At 35.0% G+C, this 19,123-nt stretch overlaps 1 long non-coding RNA gene across 2 annotated transcripts in view; it reads left to right on the top strand.

Annotated features, from left to right (window-relative positions):
• The window catches only part of LOC144238857 (uncharacterized), a 122,627-nt gene that overhangs the window by 12,765 nt on the left and 90,739 nt on the right, over window positions 1-19,123 (top strand). For both annotated transcript variants that reach the window (XR_013337232.1, XR_013337231.1), the window contains exons 2-4: window positions 5,263-5,383; window positions 5,932-6,001; window positions 8,855-9,047. This is a non-coding gene — a long non-coding RNA (uncharacterized LOC144238857). The remainder of the gene's footprint in view (window positions 1-5,262; window positions 5,384-5,931; window positions 6,002-8,854; window positions 9,048-19,123) is intronic.

Here is a 19,123-nt window from a genome sequence, read left to right as displayed (position 1 = left end):
AGGGGCTATATACTTTCTTCACACAGCACTCAAGGGAGGAGACTGCTTTCTCTGACTATGCCTGTGAGCTTGCTGCAGAGCCCCCCAGGTGCACACACAGGACAGCCAGCTCCAGTTCAGAGGAAGTCCTGCAACTCTGGATCCTCACTCTTAAGGCTATTTGCAAGTTAGAAATTGGTTCTCTTTCCATTTTTTCTCTTCCCTGGTCCAGTCTGTGGTCTCGGGAGGTTTTTCTCTTGTCCAAATACAATCCTAGGCTTCCACAGCCTTTCTTTCTCACCCTGTTGTCTCTCCACAGAAGGAGATACCTCCCCTCCATACCTATGTTGCTCATTTTATCTCCCCCAATTCGCAGTCAGGTGCCTATCACCCACCAGGCTGTCCCCGTGGGTCCCTGGAGATGTTTCTGTCACTCTGTAGCTCAGATTCCTGGAATTCCAAGTCTTCTGGCCTCAATACTACTGTGTTTGAGGGATGAGGGAACTTCAGATCCACCTACTTCCCCACCGTGTTAACCTAGTCTTCCTATTTTTTTTTTAATGTTTATTTTTCAAAGAGAGAGAGACAGAGAGAGACACAGTGTGAGCTAGGGAGGGGCAGAGAGAGAAGGAGACACAGAATCGGAAGCAGACTCCAGGCTCTGTCAGTACAGAGCCCAACATGGGGCTTGAACTCACGAACCATGAGATTATGACCTGAACCAAAATCAGACATTTAACCAACTGAGCTACTCAGGTGCCCCAGTAATATTTGTACATTTAAAAAGAATATACAGGTTGTGTTATAAAAGTATAGTAATATTGATGATGATATTCGGATCTCTTGTATCATTTCTTTGACTCCTCAAGCTATTGAACTCTGAGGTAAATAAGTTATCGTCTCTTAATATTAACCTGTCTTGGAAGGTGGGAGGGTAATATTTGTTTCTAATATTCTTACTTTGTATAGTTTGCTTCTACGTTAAAAGAATGTGTGTTTACAAATGGTCATAACTATAGCTTTTCTTATTGTGACAGATTTACACTCATCCCATGAATACAATTTTTTTCTTGAATATTGTGTCATTTAATGTAAAATTCCCATCTTAAAATATTTTTATTTGCCTTTATCTTATATTTTTGCCTCTGTATTACTTATTTCCTTAGTTTTAGATTTTCCCTAAAACTACCTATATTTGCATTTTACTTCCTTTTTCTTTAGTAATATGTAAAAGTTTTTTTATCTTAATTTACACTTATTATAATAAGCTTTTATATATTATCTTGACTGATTTTACATTCCATGCTATTAGGTTTCTTATGAGCTCTTTTTTTTGTCATTTATGAGTTTTACAAAAGTAAGACTTTTATCCATTCCATTTTTCTTTTACACGATTGGAATGTTTTTGTGTCAATTTTGTATTTTCATAGGGTTATCCTTAACTTCAAAAAATGTATTTATAGCTATACATTTTAAGAAATGTGATGTTTTTTTGATCTCCTTTATGTGGAATTTGTTTTTCTATTTAAAAAATATTTAAAAATTGGGGCTCGTGGGTGGCTCCATCGGTTAAGCATCAACTTTGGCTCAGGTCATGATCTCACGGTTTGTGGGTTCGAGCCCTGCATCGGGCTCTGTGCTGACAGCTGTCTCAGAGCCTGGACACTGTTTCAGATTCTGTGTCTCCCTCTTTCTCTGACCCTCCCCTGCTCATGCTGTCTCTCTCTCTCTCTCTCAGAAATTTAAAAAAAAATTATTTAAAAATCAATTACATGTTAGTGTTCTGAAATGTCCCTGTCCCTGTCTAATGGTGAGATTTTTGCATCTATCATCATGGTGTAATTTATTAAAAAGTTGTTATGATTATTATCATTTTTATGCTCTTCCCAGAATCTCAAAACTTCACCTATGAGTGTTGAAACTTTCTCTTATTATCCCACAGTAGCTGTGAAACAGAAATTTATGTCTGAGCTTTTATGTCCAAGAAATTCTAGACAAAGGATTCTCTAGAGGAAAAAGAGGGGATCTCTGAATATGAATACCTGACTCTTGGGGCACCTGGGTTGCTCAGTCAGTTAAACGTCCAACTTCGGCTCAGGTCATGATCTCATGGTTCATGGGTTCTAGCCCCATGTCGGGCTCTGTGCTGATAGCTAGCTCAGAGCCTGGAGCTTGTTTCAGATTCTGTGTCTCCCTCTCTCTCTGACCCTCCCTTCCTCATGCTGTCTCTCTCTCAGAAATAAATAAAACATTAAAAAAATTTATGAATACCTGACTCTTGCCCTGAAAACTTGTCAGTTTATTTTGGAAGATGTGCATATAACCAACTTATTCAAATCCAAATATATCAGTAATGAATAGAGATGAACTGTGTCAGAAAAGAAAATAAGGACACAAGGAGGAACTTAGAAAAAGAATAAGAGAAAGTGAAATGACTGCCATATCCACACATTAAATAGTGGTAGAGTTAATTGAAAGGCAACAGGGCATGGGACTGAATGGCAAGGGATCTAGCTGGAAATGATAATAGATATGTGAATGAGAGGAACTTTATCTTGTATGCAATTAGAATAACTGAAAGCTTTTATTAAAGAGAATGATATGAAAAGGCTTAAGTTTAAGAATAACTCAGGTAATGAGTGGAAAGTGACTTATATAAAAAGTCTGTGAAAAAGAGTAGGAAAGAAAAAAATGGAAGCAAAGATTTTATTTAAAGACATTTTTGGTACCAACTTATCAAAATTCATAAATAAATTGTATGTTGGTATTATTGGAGATGAAGTAGTCAGAATTATCTCTTATACTTCAGGTATGAATAATTGTTGGCTGCTGCAGCCATTAACTGAGCTTTAAACAAGGTGGGAAAGCAAGTTTTATTGTACATAAAATTTGTTTTTTTAATTGGGAATCAGTAGAATTTATAAATCAAATTCAAATAAAATAGTGAATTCAAATCATTACACTTGCTTTTACTGGCTTTTTGAATTGATCATATTACTTAACCATTCTTAGTTTCATTCATCATAAAGTACAGAGTAATACCTTTGAAGGGATTATTATAGAGATTAAAACATATTTATGAAATCTGTTAATATTTCTGTCATAACAGTAATATAATAATTATCACTTACTGTTTTTATATTTAATATACCTGAGATTTCTATTGGAGAGCTATATAGAGGTTCAGAGTTTGGTAGTTCGACTAAAATGAGACTTGCATTCAGAAGAAAGTTAAATACTGAAGAAATAATTTTATATAATGGATATTATGAGAAACACTGTATAAAACAATAACAGGAACAAAGATGGTCATTTGTGGACAAGAGAGCATATGAAAAACTAATGCTAAGTATGCCAGAAAATAATTTTAAGTGTTAAGAAGGAAAATCTAAATAGTATTGTCAGTTAAACTAAAAAAGGAGAGAATATCTAGGAAGACAAATATCACAAAGAGATAAAGGCAGTCAAAAAATGAAAAGTCTATTTGACAATCCAGGAGTCAATTTCAGATAGTTTCAGTGAACTAGTAGAGGGAAAAAAAATACAGTGTAGTGGATTCAAGACTCACTGAGAGACAGAATAGTGAAAAAAAGTGCGTATAGATTGCTCTTGAGAGTCTGTTGTCAGAAAAGGAGAAAGAAGTGGAAGGTGAAATACATTGATCATTTTATCCATTTTCAAGAAGGAGTGGAAAGGACTAAACATGTTTGTACGCCAAGGTGAGGCAGAGTAAGGATTCAGGGAGTGTAGTAAAGATACAGTAAAATCAGTGAGGAGAATGGGAAGAAGTCAATGAGATGTTGACTTATGATTATATAGTTATATGCTAAAGTAGAAAAAAGAAATAGGTCTGTATTCAAATAAGAATTGAAATAAAATCTCAACACAGAGCCTGCATCTTATATTTTCTTCAGTTTCTATTAGTCTGTCCTGTTATAAGATGTATATATGATTTCTAGGACCCTCACAAGTATGGCAAAAGCCATATAATACTCTCTGATTTTTAGATTTTGTTTTTAACTTCTTCTCTCTCTCTTATCATTTATTATGGCTAATCCATCCTATATCTGACTGTCCATGTTTCCAAAGCATGCACATTTCACAAAGGAATATACTTTCATTTTCTGCTGCAGGCACATATTCTGCAGACTGTTACATTACAAATTCAAACTTTGGGGAAAAAATGAAGAGTCAGTAACTCTGATAGGCTATAGAAACAGGTTAGAAAACAGTGGATGTAATCATCTGTTTTCTGACGATCCTTACTGACAAAATGGACTAAATTAGCATTTATTGACTTTGAGGAAGTTGGACTTGTCAGATGCAGCGTCTGGAAAAGAAAATAGATCAGAGTTTTCTTTGGTTTATTTATTCAATGGCTAAATAGTTAACGTGTAGGATTAATTTAATTTTTTCAGTTCTGTTACCAAGTAGAATAAAAATCCCAGTGAATAAGAGTGATATTCATTAAGTACAGGGATGGTTGTGGAATCTTCTCCTTTACTTAATTCTACATAAGCAAAATTATTTTCCCTTATAGTGTCAGGAGAGATCTAAATTGTGATTTTACTTTAGGACATTAATTTTAATTATATTTATTATAATTATAATTTGGTCCTTGATGATTCCTACATTTTTCAGTCCTATTGGGAAAGTTAATTTGGAGCATATAAATCTGCATTTACCAATATAGAGCTGTAATGATGTAAAAAGTTTCAGTTCAGTAGTCTTGTCATATTTGGTCAATTGCCAGCAATTGCAGTTAGTGAGAAGCGAAGCACCTACAAGAAGTACCACATTGGTATAAGAGACAAATCAAAGGGAGATGAAATGATCTGTAATGAGCAGAGAAAAATCAATAAGGGAAGAAAAGAACCTCTCTCTTAAAATGAATGAAGGAGAGATGAGCTGATGTTTGAACTACATTTATTCATGTAAATGGGTCACTCTGAGCAGTAAAGCTTTGCACAAAAATACTTGTTGCTTCTTCTAATCCTTACCTTGGTTGTGAGTCCATTCTAAAACTGTATATATTGGCTGCACCTGATAATACATTGAAAAATTTGTGTCTTATTAAAAAAATCCTGTTTAAAGGAGCAAACTTAAGCAAGGTCTATACTGTATAAAACATTCTCTATACAATAATGAGCAATGTACCTTATTGTCATTCTAGACAACACTCCTATAGCGTAATTAAGATTGAATAAAGAACATGTGAATTCTCAACCTAGTAGGTTCACCTTGGAGCTAACTTAATTCAGTGTTCTGTCTTGAATCATATAGAAAACTTCTCAGGAAAACATCAAAGAGGAATTCATACATCCTCAAAGAGCTAAACTATTTCATGGATCCCCGGAGAATAAATGGGAACTTTGACAAGAATGGAGAATGTAGCATCTTAGAGGTACAATTGCTCTGCTATTCTATTCAGCAGCTCCCATTAAGAAAAAACTGCTTCACCTTCTGAGTAACAATAGACTTTTCTAGTAAATTCGTTGCTTTAACTAGAGAATACACAAAAGCAGGGGAATTCAGGATTTAGGAGAGCATTCAGTGCATCATTTCATTTCTTAAATACACTATTGCTTTTTGTCTCCCAAGGAGTAGACAAAATCAGGTATATCCATTACCTCTAAAATAGAAGGGCAAGAGTCATTTTTTTCTAATCACAGAAATTTGGGGGCAAATAGGCAAAGAGTGGAGTTTCATTCTTCCCTACTACCCAAATGGTTGTATTAACCTAAATCTTTAGATTCCAAGTCAGAGGCTTTGTGGTAACCAGCCTTAAAGATGGCCTCTAATGCCTTTTGGTAGTCACATCTTTGTGAATTGTATTAGAGTTGGTTTGTTTGGTGAATCAAATATAGCAGAAGGGATGGTGTGTTACTTAATTAATTTTTAAGAGATTATAGCCCAGCTTTCTTGCTCTCTCACTCTCTCTTGCTTTCTCAGATTACTGGATCTGGGGAAGCCCTGTAGAGCCCCATGTGGTGAGGAACTGAAACCTCTTACTAATAGCCATGTGAGTGGGCTTGAAAACAGATTCTGCAGCACCATTTATAGAGATGCAGACCATCCAAGAGCTTGACTGCAACCTCATGAGGCATTCTGAGTCAGAGACACATGGCTAAGCTATTTCTGGATTCCTAACCCTCAGAAACTGTGACGTTATAAAGTTTCTTGTCTTAAGCCAGTAAATATTGCAGTAATTTGTTATGCAGCATTAGTGAAGTACCTTGGCTATTTTTATCTATACTATAATGTAAGCTTTTCCTTTATGATTATTTAAAATAAATGATGACAAGATTTCTTTCATTTTATAATTGTCACTCATAGAGTGGTATTATACCCTTTCAAATAATTGGGATCCAGGACTTTTAAAAGAAAAATGTTCTATTCTGGTGTTCATAATTTTAGTGATCTTATTTAGTTCATCGCGTCCAGAACACATGGCAGGCACTAAGATTAGGGACAATCTCGATAAAAACTATAAAGGTTTACATTCTGCTATAAGCATTTTTATTGTCCTTCTTTCTCCAAGTAATTCTGGATCCTTTTAGTCTATATGTAGAAGTTGAAGATAGTATTAGTGCTAACTTGTCATATAAAATGAGTAAATATATGTAAAATACTTCAAACAGTCCCTGGAATTTTGCAATTACTATACACACACACATCTTGTATTACTCCATCTCATCATCCTGACAGAGACTTATTAGGAGAATATCAACCTGTCACTGTGATCCTCACTTTTCATCCAGAATTTGTTGTCCTAGAATGTATTCTTCTGCATTATCCTAGAATGTATTCTTCTGCATTATCAAGATCTTCATGTTTCTTTTTTTTTTTTTAATGTTTTGTTTTATTTTTGAGAGAGAAAGACAGCACGAGCAGGGGAGGGGCAGAGAGAAAGGGAGACACAGAATCCGAATCAGGCTCCAGGCTCCGAGCCATCAGCACAGAGCCCGACGCGGGGCTCGAACGCACCAACCGTGAGATCATGACCCGAGCCAAAGTCGGACGCTCAACTGACTGAGCCACCCAGGTGCCCCAAGACCTTCATGTTTCCTAAGATTAGAATCTCTTCTTAACAGTAGAGATTTTGGGTCCATCTCTTTCCCAGGATCAATTTATTGGATAATATTAAAATTTAAATATAGCCTACCTTTAAATAAGATCATCTAGAACATTTTAACATAAAAAGGAACTGTCAATAATCATGGGTCCTTTAATGAGAAGGGGAATCACCAGTTGACTTAAGGCCTACAGTGTCAGTTAACCCAAGAGGGTACCAGAGAAATATTTTCAAAGTAGGTTTGAATTCACACTCTGCCACTTAAGTGAGGAGTACAGAAATGGCCCCAATACAGATTTTGACATATATCCTTACTGTAAAAAATAGATTTCTCTTATTGAAAGAAATACTTTAACAATATAATAATTTAATCAGAAATTATTAAGAAGTAAAGTTAGATAGGAACTAAAAAGTCATATAAATCTCTATCCTGAACTGGAAATCATTCCTCTAGTGCTTGGCCTGTACATATTTTATCCAATCTAAGATATCATAAATTATAAGATGTTCCATTAGATTATGAACAACTAAGAAGAGAAATATGCTGTCAATTAAAATTATGGTAAAATATTTGCCTATGATGTGTCATTTTTACTTTTACATATTAAAAGCTTTTTTTTTTTTGCAATTTAGCAAATAACTTTAGTCACATCTTGCACTTGTACATGCAGAAGAAAGAAAATATGAGCAAAATAACTTGGGGGAGATACTCCTAAATTGTCTTTACATGAGATACAAGCTCTACTGAATCATTTTTTGGAGTAATCCATGTACATGTTTTTACCCATAATATCTGCTGGATTATGAGAGCATCAATTATGCAGTGTTTTTTAAAAGAGTGTTCTATTATCTACTCTGAGCTCTTTTAAGCTACTGACATTCTGTAAGTTTTGTTGCACATTCACAGGGGATTGCGGATAAGTCAATTTTGTCCTCTCATCAACAAAAATCATAAGATCACCTCCAATTTCAGAGTTGTTAGGATAACAAAACAATATGAGCATCAGTTAGCATCCAGTCAGAAAACAGAACTAATATCAAGAAATTCAATAGATAGAATTTAATAGAGAACTACTTAGAGAATTTTTAGAGAGCTAAACAGGGAAATAGAGGTAGATAGGACAACCAGAGATTAACCACTGAAGGAAGCTACTCTCACTTTGAAACCTATGAATGTTTCACACCATTCTGTAATTACACATGCTAACTGGTGATTAGTTATTTGGGTGAGTTAAACTTTAAATTAAGTTTCTTCTACAAAATAGAGCTAATAATTCCCACCTCTTAATTTATTGTGAAACTATATAAAATATGCCTGGCACACAACATATACTCGTGTTATTCCCATCCCTCCAGCATCAATCTTAAACAATTCCATGCAATTTTCCATTTCTATCTATTTTATATTGAACAAATGATAAAACTTGCAATAAATTTACTCCCAGTGAGTTCTGACCTTGTTTCTTGCTACTAAAATTTAAGGATTTGCCAAGAAGCAAACAACAGGAAAAATGTAGCTTACAAAAAAATAAATTTAAAAATAAAAATGCGGTCTATAGCAGTTAACTTGTTAAAAGCTACTAAACTATAAAGTCCTGCTTCATGTTATATGTAGAAAGTTCAATTATAGAGTCTAATCATTGCTTTATTTTGATTTTGATAATGCAGGACTCTGGAACTGGAAATGAGAAGTGATTGTTCATATGTGTTTTTTTAGTGCATGGATGTTAAACCAGCTATCAATTCTTTCCATCCAGTTATTCATCCACTAACTCATCAATTTAACCAATATTGATTTAGTGCCTTCAAGTTTCAGTTGCTGTATTGGGTGCTGAGGATATGATGGAAACCAAAACCAAAACCAAACCCCAAACCATATCAAATGAGGGAGAGAGCAAGAGACCATGAGCACACATACAAGCGTGTGGGCGAGCCATCAAAGATGAAAAGGGAAAGAAGAAAGCAAGTAATACAAGATTCACAGTTTCTAGGGGTGAGGAGTACTGCTACTAAATAACTGTACAAATGTATAGAAATTTAATTCATAATAAAAAGCTATATAAAAGATAAAACTATAGAAATCATAACAGCACCCTGGTTTAGTTTGTAAGTTGAGATTAAGATTTCTGAAAAAACACATTTAACAATAGACCTGAAAGATGAGTAGTAGTAACAAAGGAAAGTGGATTACATTTGGGTGAACAAATTAGCTAATTTATACATTTTTTTAAAGCAAGCTTCTACTTTCAGTATATTATCATTCTATTAATAGATATTCCATCTAAAATGTTTATAGTAAACTCTGTTCTTCACAAATAGCATTCTGGGCTTTTTATGTTAACTTTTTTATTTGAGAAGTAGCTTAGAGTGATTTCATTATTGAACTCTATGTTGTTCCTTACTGTGAAAATTTCTGTTGAGAAGAATATTAAGTAACGTGGCACTTTTGTCGACTTTACTGTGTCCTTTACCTCAGTGACTTACACTTAATTATAGCTAAATATATCCATACTATTTGGGTGCCTGGGTGGCTCAGTCGGTTAAGCGTCCAACTTCGGCTCAGGTCATGATCTCACTGTTTGTGGGTTCGAGCCCCATGTCGGGCTCTGTGCTGACAGCCAGCTCAGAGCCTGGAGCCTGTCTTCAGATTCTGTGTCTCCCTCTCTCTGACCCTCCCCTGCTCATGCTGTCTCTATCTCTCAGAAATAAATAAGTAAACATTATATATATATATATACTATTTGGTTTAAAGTGACCAAAATTTAACATTGTTTAATTAAAAAATGGAATTCATTGGTCCATGTAAATCACAATTAAGATATTATTCTTAATTGGATGGATCTAGTTACTTAAACATGTTTATCAGATTAATCTCTAAATTTATCTCAGTGTCCAATACTAAGAGAGCTATTTGTAGTTGATGTAGATAACTCACTATTGATTTTTATATAGTACTCCTATTTTAATACTTTTGTAAAAAATAAAGTTTCATAGGAAAAAGTGTGACTTGCTGCCACTTTTGCCACTTTTTAAAATGTGTCCTTTACAGGTAGAATAGAACTCATTCTCTTCTATGCAACTGACAGGAATTCATTCTCTTCAGTTTGGAGCCAACTGAATTGATTAGGTAATTTATATCAGAAAGAGTAAATTCAGATCAGCTCTTATAAAACCAAAGGCATATGTTGGCTTTTGCTACATGTCTTCCAACAATTTACTGCTTTATATCCAGCAATGACATGTGTATTGGAATATGTACTATGATCTTGTATTATTAAATATTTGTGGGTGCTTTGCTAAAGAATACACATATACATAGATCCACACTTTCTTAAAATTCAGAAAGCATGACTAAAATTAGCTCTACATCTCTTCTAGAATAAGATTGTTGCCATCGATTTTGCTTCAGACCTTAAAGTTTTTGGTATTTATGCTTTCATTCAATGGTGTGATTTCCCAGTAGTCCTGTGGGGACCTCAGAAACTGTTGTATGTCCTACCTCAGTGCAGAGAAAGAAAAACCTTCTATTAAATTAGGTGTGTGTGTGTGTGTGTGTGTGTGTGTGTGTGTGTGTATCATTTTTAGTGTCTCTCTGTGTCACTATCTGTTTTTATTGTGCTCTCTCTCTCTTACTCAGTCTCATAAAGGTGTGTCATTTCTCCTTCCTGCTTTACTTGTTAAGTCCTGTGTGACTTTGTTTTAAGAGACCACACAGAATGTATGCCTTAGAGTTTATCAGGGAGAATAACCTCAAACTCACAACTTCTCAGTGTCTCAAAGTCTTTGTGGAAATAAATACAAAGCATTTCCTGAAAATTAAGTAATTTTTCTTGCTCAGAGATTTTTTTAAATTTATTTTGTGAGAGAGCATGTGTGAGGGGCAGAGAGAGAGAGAGAGAGAGAGAGAACCCTAAGCAGGCTTTTGAACAGTGAGCACAGAGCCAGATGTGGGGCTTCAAGTTACAAACCATGAAATCATGACCTGAGCCAAAATCAAGAGTCAGACACTTAACTGACTGAGCTACCCAGGCACCCCACTTGCTCAGAGATTCTAACCTTGCATAAAACATTATTTCAGAGCTTCTTAAAATTACATATATATTTTATGTATTTGAATTTTAGTGGACAATGTATTGTTTTCACCAGGTATTCAAAATGGTCTGTAATTAAGATATGGTTAAGAATCATCTCACCTGATGCTTTCAAATGTATAATTGGATTTAGCAAAAGATTGTAACACTGTGTACTGATGTGTAGACTTTGGTACTCCAGAAATGTGTAATTTAATTATGTCTAAGTTGAATATTAAAATCACACACAAACACACACACGTTTAAAACAACAATAACAAACAAAAGGTATCACTTTGCCTAGTGAAGACATCTACCTTTGGTGTCCATATATGAACAATAAATATGCTTCTTTGAAAAACTGGCCTATCTTCATATTTTGGAAACAGTGGGTCAAGTAATTGGTTGTTTCCACTGGCTTTGCTGTTATAGACAGTGAGCTGCCAAATTAGAGGCTTGAGATGAGCTACTGTACTCCAGGGCACACATTTTCTGTAACTGTTGAATTTATTCTTTTGTTTCTACCTTTATTTACCTTTGCCACAAATTCTTTACTTCTATTTCTTAACCATTTTGTTGTACTGTGTATATTTATAGTTTGCCTTAAATCACTTCCAAAAGCACTGAGAATACAAATATAAATGAACAAATAAATAACAATAGTGAATGAGGCAGCATACAAGTCATTTATTTGTTTTGCACTTTTTTTTTCACATGGTCCATAATTTCACTATGTTTTCAGAAATGGTTTCTTTAGCAACATACTTTGTAATTCTTTGTTGTAAATATTCATTTTGGTTTAAAAGCCACTAATGTGTTCTTAATAAAGTAGTAAGTTAAAAGAAGCCCACACAGAAAAATGAATCCAAAGTATTTTAACCAGAATGGTAAAACAGGGAAGCTCCTTTTTCCTTAATAGGTTATCGGAGGAAGGGGCACCTGGGTGCCTCATCTGGTTAAGCATTTGACTTCAGTTCAGGTCGTAATCTCATGGTTCATGAGTTTGAACCCCTGTTGGGTTCTGAGCTGACAGCTCAGAGCTTGGACACTGCTTTGGATTCTGTGTCTCCCTTTGTCTCTCTGCCCCTCCCCTGCATTCTCTCTCTCTCTCCGTCTCTCTCTTTCTCTCTCTCTCTCCTCTCTCCTCCCTTTCTCTCTCTCTCTCTGTCAAAAGTAAATAAACATTTAAAAAATTTTAAAAGCTCATATTTTAGTAATCACTGCTTTAGGTAAATGTGCTATTTTGCAGTTGCTTATTCAGAAAATCTAACAAAATTGAATATACTACTCATAATGTGTCTACACTGTCCTCTACTTATAAACATAGTTATGAATTTATACCTTGGGAAATATTTTAGTACACTCCAATATATTTTGCATATGTGCATATTTTGCATATGTGTATGTACAATTGAACTTTGTCTTTTAGTAAAATTGATGTCATTTATATAGTCCGTATTTTTATTTCTTTTAGTTTTAAACTTGCATTTGTACTAGGTTAACAATAGGTATTGCTCCTTTGTTACTGTTTGGTATGAATGGGTTGGTGACTATCTTTCTGTATTGTACTAAGATGTCCTGATGAATAGGAAAAGAGTGTAAGAAGGAATTGATTTTTTTTATGCCCTAAGTAGGACTCCCCAAACTACACTAGCATGTGTAGAATAGTCAATTAAATCTGTGTTTAGTGGGTAAATCAAAGCCCAAGCCTTGGGCATAGCTTATCTAATAAGAATACTGTAGAGGTCTACTATAAACCACTGATTCCCAGGAACATATTGTGCTCTGGAAGCATTAAGGGCTACCCTAGAGAAAAGAATGAAAATCATACTCATTACACAAAACATAGGTAAAATTTAACAAGTAAATATACTTTGAGCAGCCTCTATGCCCAAGAATGCTGCATGCCCAAGAATGCTGAGTCCTCAGGCAAATTGAAAAGTCTTCCCTCATCACACATCTCATTCCAGGCAAGGACTAGGCTTAGTTCTACTATGCATGCTGCAAAAGTGCTCGGTAAATACTTGTAGAGTAACTGATACCACTGTAAGGAAAAAGAAGGGCCCTATATAGTGGGCCTATGACTCAGATACAGCTGTCAGGAAAGAAAAATGAAGCACCCAGGTTACCAAAAACTAGATTTGCTGGAATAAAAGGAAATGGCTGTCTGGTAGCTTCAAGGCAGAGAGCTAATATCCACTTCTTTCTTTCACCTTATGAGTGATTTAGTGCTGTACTAGAAGATGTGGCCATTGCTGCACTCTGCTTCTACTAGTAATATAACAGGTAGGCTGACCCTTAGGAGGAAAAGCAAATGTGAGCATCGCTTCCTTCAAAAGTTTGCAGTGAATTGCTAAACTATAAAGACTTCACTTTTAATATACAAAGAGAAAACCTGTGATAGTGTTTTTTAAGGTCTGATAAAAATAGCCTAAGGGACAATCTCCCCCAAGTAGTTGCAAGTAGGCAGAGAAAAGGAGAACCAAGACACTTCACAGTGAACACTCTAGTGGGCTAGAGAGTACATATTTGAAGGAGTAACTATTAGAAGGTATATCCTTTCTACATTTGGAGAAACTCAGTGTCATTGTGTAAAGTAGTCTCTAAAATAAAATAAGGACTGTAGAGGTATGAATTCAGGGCTGTGGAATCAACTCAAACTCAAAAGATAAAGGCGTGCTTTTAGGTTCTTCTGCTAACTGCCTTTGAGAGTGATTGGACATTAATTCCTTCTATTAATTTCTTCATGTCACTGCATTGCTGCTTTGTCTGTCAGATTTTGGCCTGAGAAATAGAATCACTACCAGTAATGTAGAGTAGAAATTTATCATAGAGACTTTTACTTGACACAGTTGTGGGAGCTGGTGTAGAAGTTTCTGCAAGGCTGCTGCCTTTGCATCTTGTGCTAGGTCTCAAGTCTCAAAAGGTCAGTTAGGCCCTCAGTCTGGCCTTCCTAAGCAGGATGTGTGTCAGGAGAGAACAGAGGAAAATTGGAACCTGTGAGGACAGACTGCAATCCACGAAGCCAAAATGGGACCCACATCTGTCTTTTACTGCAGTCAAACCTGTTATGCCCATAATCTGTGGGAGAAGCTGCTGCTATTTGCCAAATAACTGGATAAAAAGCTTCAAGTTCATTACATAGCATAAAGTTCTTCAATATAGCATTTTATCAGCTTACTCCCAACTTTCCACTCCCATTCTCCTATCTACACACTCTTCAACTCCTTGCAGAAACTTAAAAATTTTGCAAAATGTTTGAAAAAGACTACCACACACATCTGAAATTGAACCACAGTTATCTTTTAAGAGACAGAACCCATTACTTTTAAACTCAAAGTGGTTTCCAAGAGGATAATTTTCATTACAGACATACCCTGAAATATTGTGGGTTCGGTTCCAGAGTGCAATAAAGAAAATGCCAGAACACAGTGAGTTAAATGAATGTTTCAGTTTCCCAGCATATATAAGTTATGTTTATACTACACTATAGTCTATTAAGAGCACAACAATATTATGTCTAAGAAAAAAACTGTACATACCTTTATTTTAAAAATACTTTTGTTAAAAAGCCTAGCCATTATTTGATCTTTCAGTGATACATAATCTTTTTGCTGGTGTAGGGTCTTGCCTTGATGTTGAGGGCTGTTGATTGATCAGGGTGGTGTTTGCTGAATGTTGGGGTGACTGTGGCGGTTTCTTAAAATAAGACAACAGTGAAGGTTGCCACATCAATGGACTCTTTCTTTCATGAACAGTTTCTCTGTAACTTGTGAAGCTGTTGGATAGCATTTTACCCACAGTAGAACTTCTTTAAGAATTGGAGTCAATCCTGTCAGACACAACCACTGCTTTATCAAGTACGTTGATGTAATATTCTACATCCTTTGTTGTCATTTCAACAATTTTCACAGCATCTTCACCAGGAGTAGCTTCCGTCTCAAGAAGCCACTATCTCTGCTCATCCATAGTAGCAAATAATCATCTACTAAAGTTTAAAAAATTTTTAAATGTTTATTTTTTATTGAAAGGGAGGGGGCAAAGAGAGAGGGAGACACAATACGAAGCAGGCTCCAGGCTCCAAGCTGTCAGCACAGAACCCCATGGCCCAGTATGGGGCTTGAACTCATGAATGGTGAGATCATGACCCAAGCCAAAATCGAACGTTTAACCAACTGAGCCATCCAGGTGCCTCTCATGTATTGTAAGCTTAAGTATTAGATTGCAGCAGTTCAGTCACATCTTCAGGCAGCATTTGTAATTGTAGTTCTCTTCCTTTTTCTACTGCATCTGTAGTTACTTTCTCCACTGACATCTTGAATCTTAAATTTGTAAAAAATGCAATATCTATGAAGAGCACAATAAAACAAGATATTGGAATCTTTCTCTTAGTTTTGGAATCTTTGTGCAGCAGTGGGAACGTTAAAAGAAGATTCATTGTTCACATGAAAAAGAGAACTCTTACTGTGTTTTGTAGCAATCTCCATGAAGGCCATGTCCACCAGATTAATCCCTGATCACATGAAGACTCCTTTTTCAATCATCCAGATGAACTGTGTGGTAGTACTAGGCTGTTCAAGGATTTAGTATCAGCAAACACAATGACTGGCTGAGTAGTGTAGCCTTGATGGGCACAATTATAATGCTATTTTTATTCTTTCTCTAGGGAGGAATATTGGAGGCTGGCTCTTTAAAAATAACCAGTTTAGAATGAAGTAGCCATATGGTTGATTACAATGGTGCTTTTCATTTTAGGTCAGTTTTGGTTAAGTTGGAATCTAATATTACAAGTACTCATTCATATAACAACACAACAAAGCCTAGGAATTTTAGTCTTAGAATCTATGTTTGTAAATAAATCTGGAATTCAAAAGATAATATGTAGGACTAAGCATTATATACATTTTAAAATTGTAATATTTCTTAATTTTTTCATACTTGCTCAATGCCTTATTATAGAACTTCAAAATTATCACATTTATATATCTTACTGTAGTGTGTACTCTAAAGTAATTGTAAGTTTGGTGGAAAATTGAAGAAAAGAAATGAACATACAAAAATTATTCCTTAAAGAATTTACAAGACACAGTTTACCTAATGCAGGTAACTGGAATAAAGCCATCTATATACCAGCAAGTTCACACTTTTAGGTTCAGTTCACATTAATAAGAACATTTAAAAGGAGATTATTTGATCACATAAAAGAAATTGTTCTCACTCTCATTTCTTCTAAGAACCAGTCAATGTTGTCTTTTTTTTTTCCCTCTTTGGTGATGTCTTCTTGTAAAATGAAAGATGTAGAAATTAGAAAAGAAAGAGAAAATAAAAGAAACAATCTATATGTATTGTTGCAATGATTTTTAATTTGTTCAAATATTTAATTTGTTCAAATTTCCATAAAGTTTGCAAAAAACATGTTTCCCAAACACGAATGCAAGAACAAAGTGCATCAAATTGCTATAGTAAGTTTTAGATAGAAAAACTTGATAATCTTAAAGTTTTTATTTACCTCATATTAATATCCAAATCTTGAAATATATGCTATATTATTTTTGCATCATAATATCATGACATTATGTCTGTCTTTCACATAGTGTCAGGTATTGTTGAATTACTCTCTAAATAATTTTATTCTTAGACATTAAACATCCTTTAATTTTTAGAGGCACCTGGGTGACCCAGTTGGTTGGGTGTCTGAGTTTGGCTCAGATCATGATCTTACGGCTCCTGGGTTCGAACCCCGCATTGGGCTCTGTGCTGACAGCCAGCTCAGAGCCTGGAGCCTGTTTCAGATTCTGTGTCTCCCTCTCTCTCTGACCCTCCCCTGCTCACGCTGTATCTCTCTGTCTCTCAGAAATAAATAAAACATTTAAAAAATAAAAAATAAAACATCCTTTACTTTTTAAAAATCAGTATATTTTGTAAAACAGAAAAATGTGGTGTGGTTAAGAAAATTTGAAGAGATTTCTGTTACTTTTAGAAGTTTGTCTCCCTAAAGATACTGAGTAACTTGGTATTCCAGATATCAGCTTTGTCAATAATGTTTGACATTGGAAGTTTACTAGAGCCTGTAGGGAATCATGACTTTGACCCTCTCTGGAAAGTCTATCAGACCATCAGTCAACTAGTTATTCTATCAGTCAGGCAGTCAATCAGTTAACCGATTAATTTACATTTACTTGTTGCTAGGTGGAACATTTGGAACATAAAATGCAAACTTTCTCAGCACTGCAACCAAATGATTTTATTCTCTATCTAAGCTGATATATGTAGGGCTGGGAGGGCACAAAGAATCACTTAATAAGTGAGAAGCTTACTAAGATAAAATGCTGATCCATAATTTTTTGATTCAGATAGGTACATGCAAATACTACTATTATCATTGTATCCCTGTCGCTTTGGGGACTGTATGGTCTTAGGCAAGACAGTGGGCTGCGGTGTACACAACACTAGGTCCAACCCTTGGTTTAGGTGCCAACTCATTTTCAGAATTTTATCAAAGCTAGTTTTTGGTTCCTGGCCTGTTTAATTAGAGTGTTGGCCTAAATTACTTCTATGCCTTATAATTCTAGAATTCTATGATCGTTTTCTTCATATCAATATATAGAATAGTGCTTTTCACCTACTTCTCATAGCTTTCTGGTATACTGTGAGCTTTTTTCAGCATACCACCGCAAGTTGATGTGTAACATTTCATTGTGTTGCAATCAAGTTTGCAACTGTTTTAGTGATGTCCATCAAATAGATCATTAAGCTGAGTGTATCCTAGTATAGAATTGAGTATATACATTGTTACCAAAAAGTAAAAAAGCATGGAGTAATATTAATCCAATGCTAGAGAAAAATAACTTCCTTAATAATGTATTAGGAAAGGCACATTAAGTTAGTAAACAGGGACTAAAACTACATAACAATGCTATGTATGAAAATGTGTGTGGTGGAAAAACTGTGAATGGTTTTCTATATATTCTGAGAACTTGTTATAGCTTAGTAGTGATTGTGGTATCACTATAATTGCCTTTTTAAAAGTGTTATATTGGGTCTTTTAAAATTTTCCAATGTAGTACTAAATAATTTTGGCATTCTTTGGGACTTGACAAAGACAAAAAATTTAACATTTAGTAGTATAGAAGGGTAAATAATCAAGTTGATTTGTAATAAATTTTAATCTAACTAGATGGAATCCTCTGAATCAAATCTTGAATTTAAAAAAAAAAAAAGCACATCAAGAGTCAGACCAGTTTAAGTCCAGTGTGACTTAGCACAGCATATTTTTCTGAATTTACTGTAAATAAGGAAATTTATAAAGAAACAAAGCTAATGGTCTGTTATGGAATTTTATTTTGAGGACTGTGGATTCCAGTTGACATGCTGAATAAGTATGCCACTTGCACTCATATTCAAACTTTGAAGTTGTTTTCTTGATAATTAGATGTTTCCCTAAGTTATGAAATTCTTACACTAAAAATAATAATCAGATTTAAAAAATGTTTGGGTATAATAATAATTATGAGGACATACCTTGGCTCAAAAATGAAAAAAGGAGAAGCATGAATCAAATGTACAGCACCTCCTTGATGGTTTGACATGAGGCTAGAAGCAAGAGTTTGCACTAAACATTGTTTTTAAAATGCAACCTTTAGTGTTATTTGATTTATCCCCCAAGCAAACTAAGATGTGAAATTTAATAATCCTTTCTGACAATTTTACAAAAATGGGCTGCCAGGCTTAATTGATGATAGGCCTCTCCCTCTGCCACCTCCAGGCACTTGCTCACTTAGTGAGAGAGAGTTCACAGCCTCTATCCATCAGACCTTTGACTGCATCTGTGTTATTAACCTTTAGGTTGATCTGAGAGTGGCATTGCCCCCAACTAACTGGCTGTCATGTCGGCTTGGCAGCTGGACTTCTCATGTTCTCTTTAACTTTCACTTTGTCTCCCAAGACCATCTGAACAGATAGGGACAAAGCAATGTAGCCAATTACCTTGTAATTAATA

Source organism: Crocuta crocuta, unplaced genomic scaffold (assembly GCF_008692635.1).
Source record: "Crocuta crocuta isolate KB4526 unplaced genomic scaffold, BGI_CrCroc_1.0 scaffold309, whole genome shotgun sequence".
Classification (NCBI taxonomy): domain Eukaryota; kingdom Metazoa; phylum Chordata; class Mammalia; order Carnivora; family Hyaenidae; genus Crocuta; species Crocuta crocuta.
Note: the sequence above shows the minus strand (reverse complement) of the source record. Positions and strands in the feature narration are given on the sequence as shown.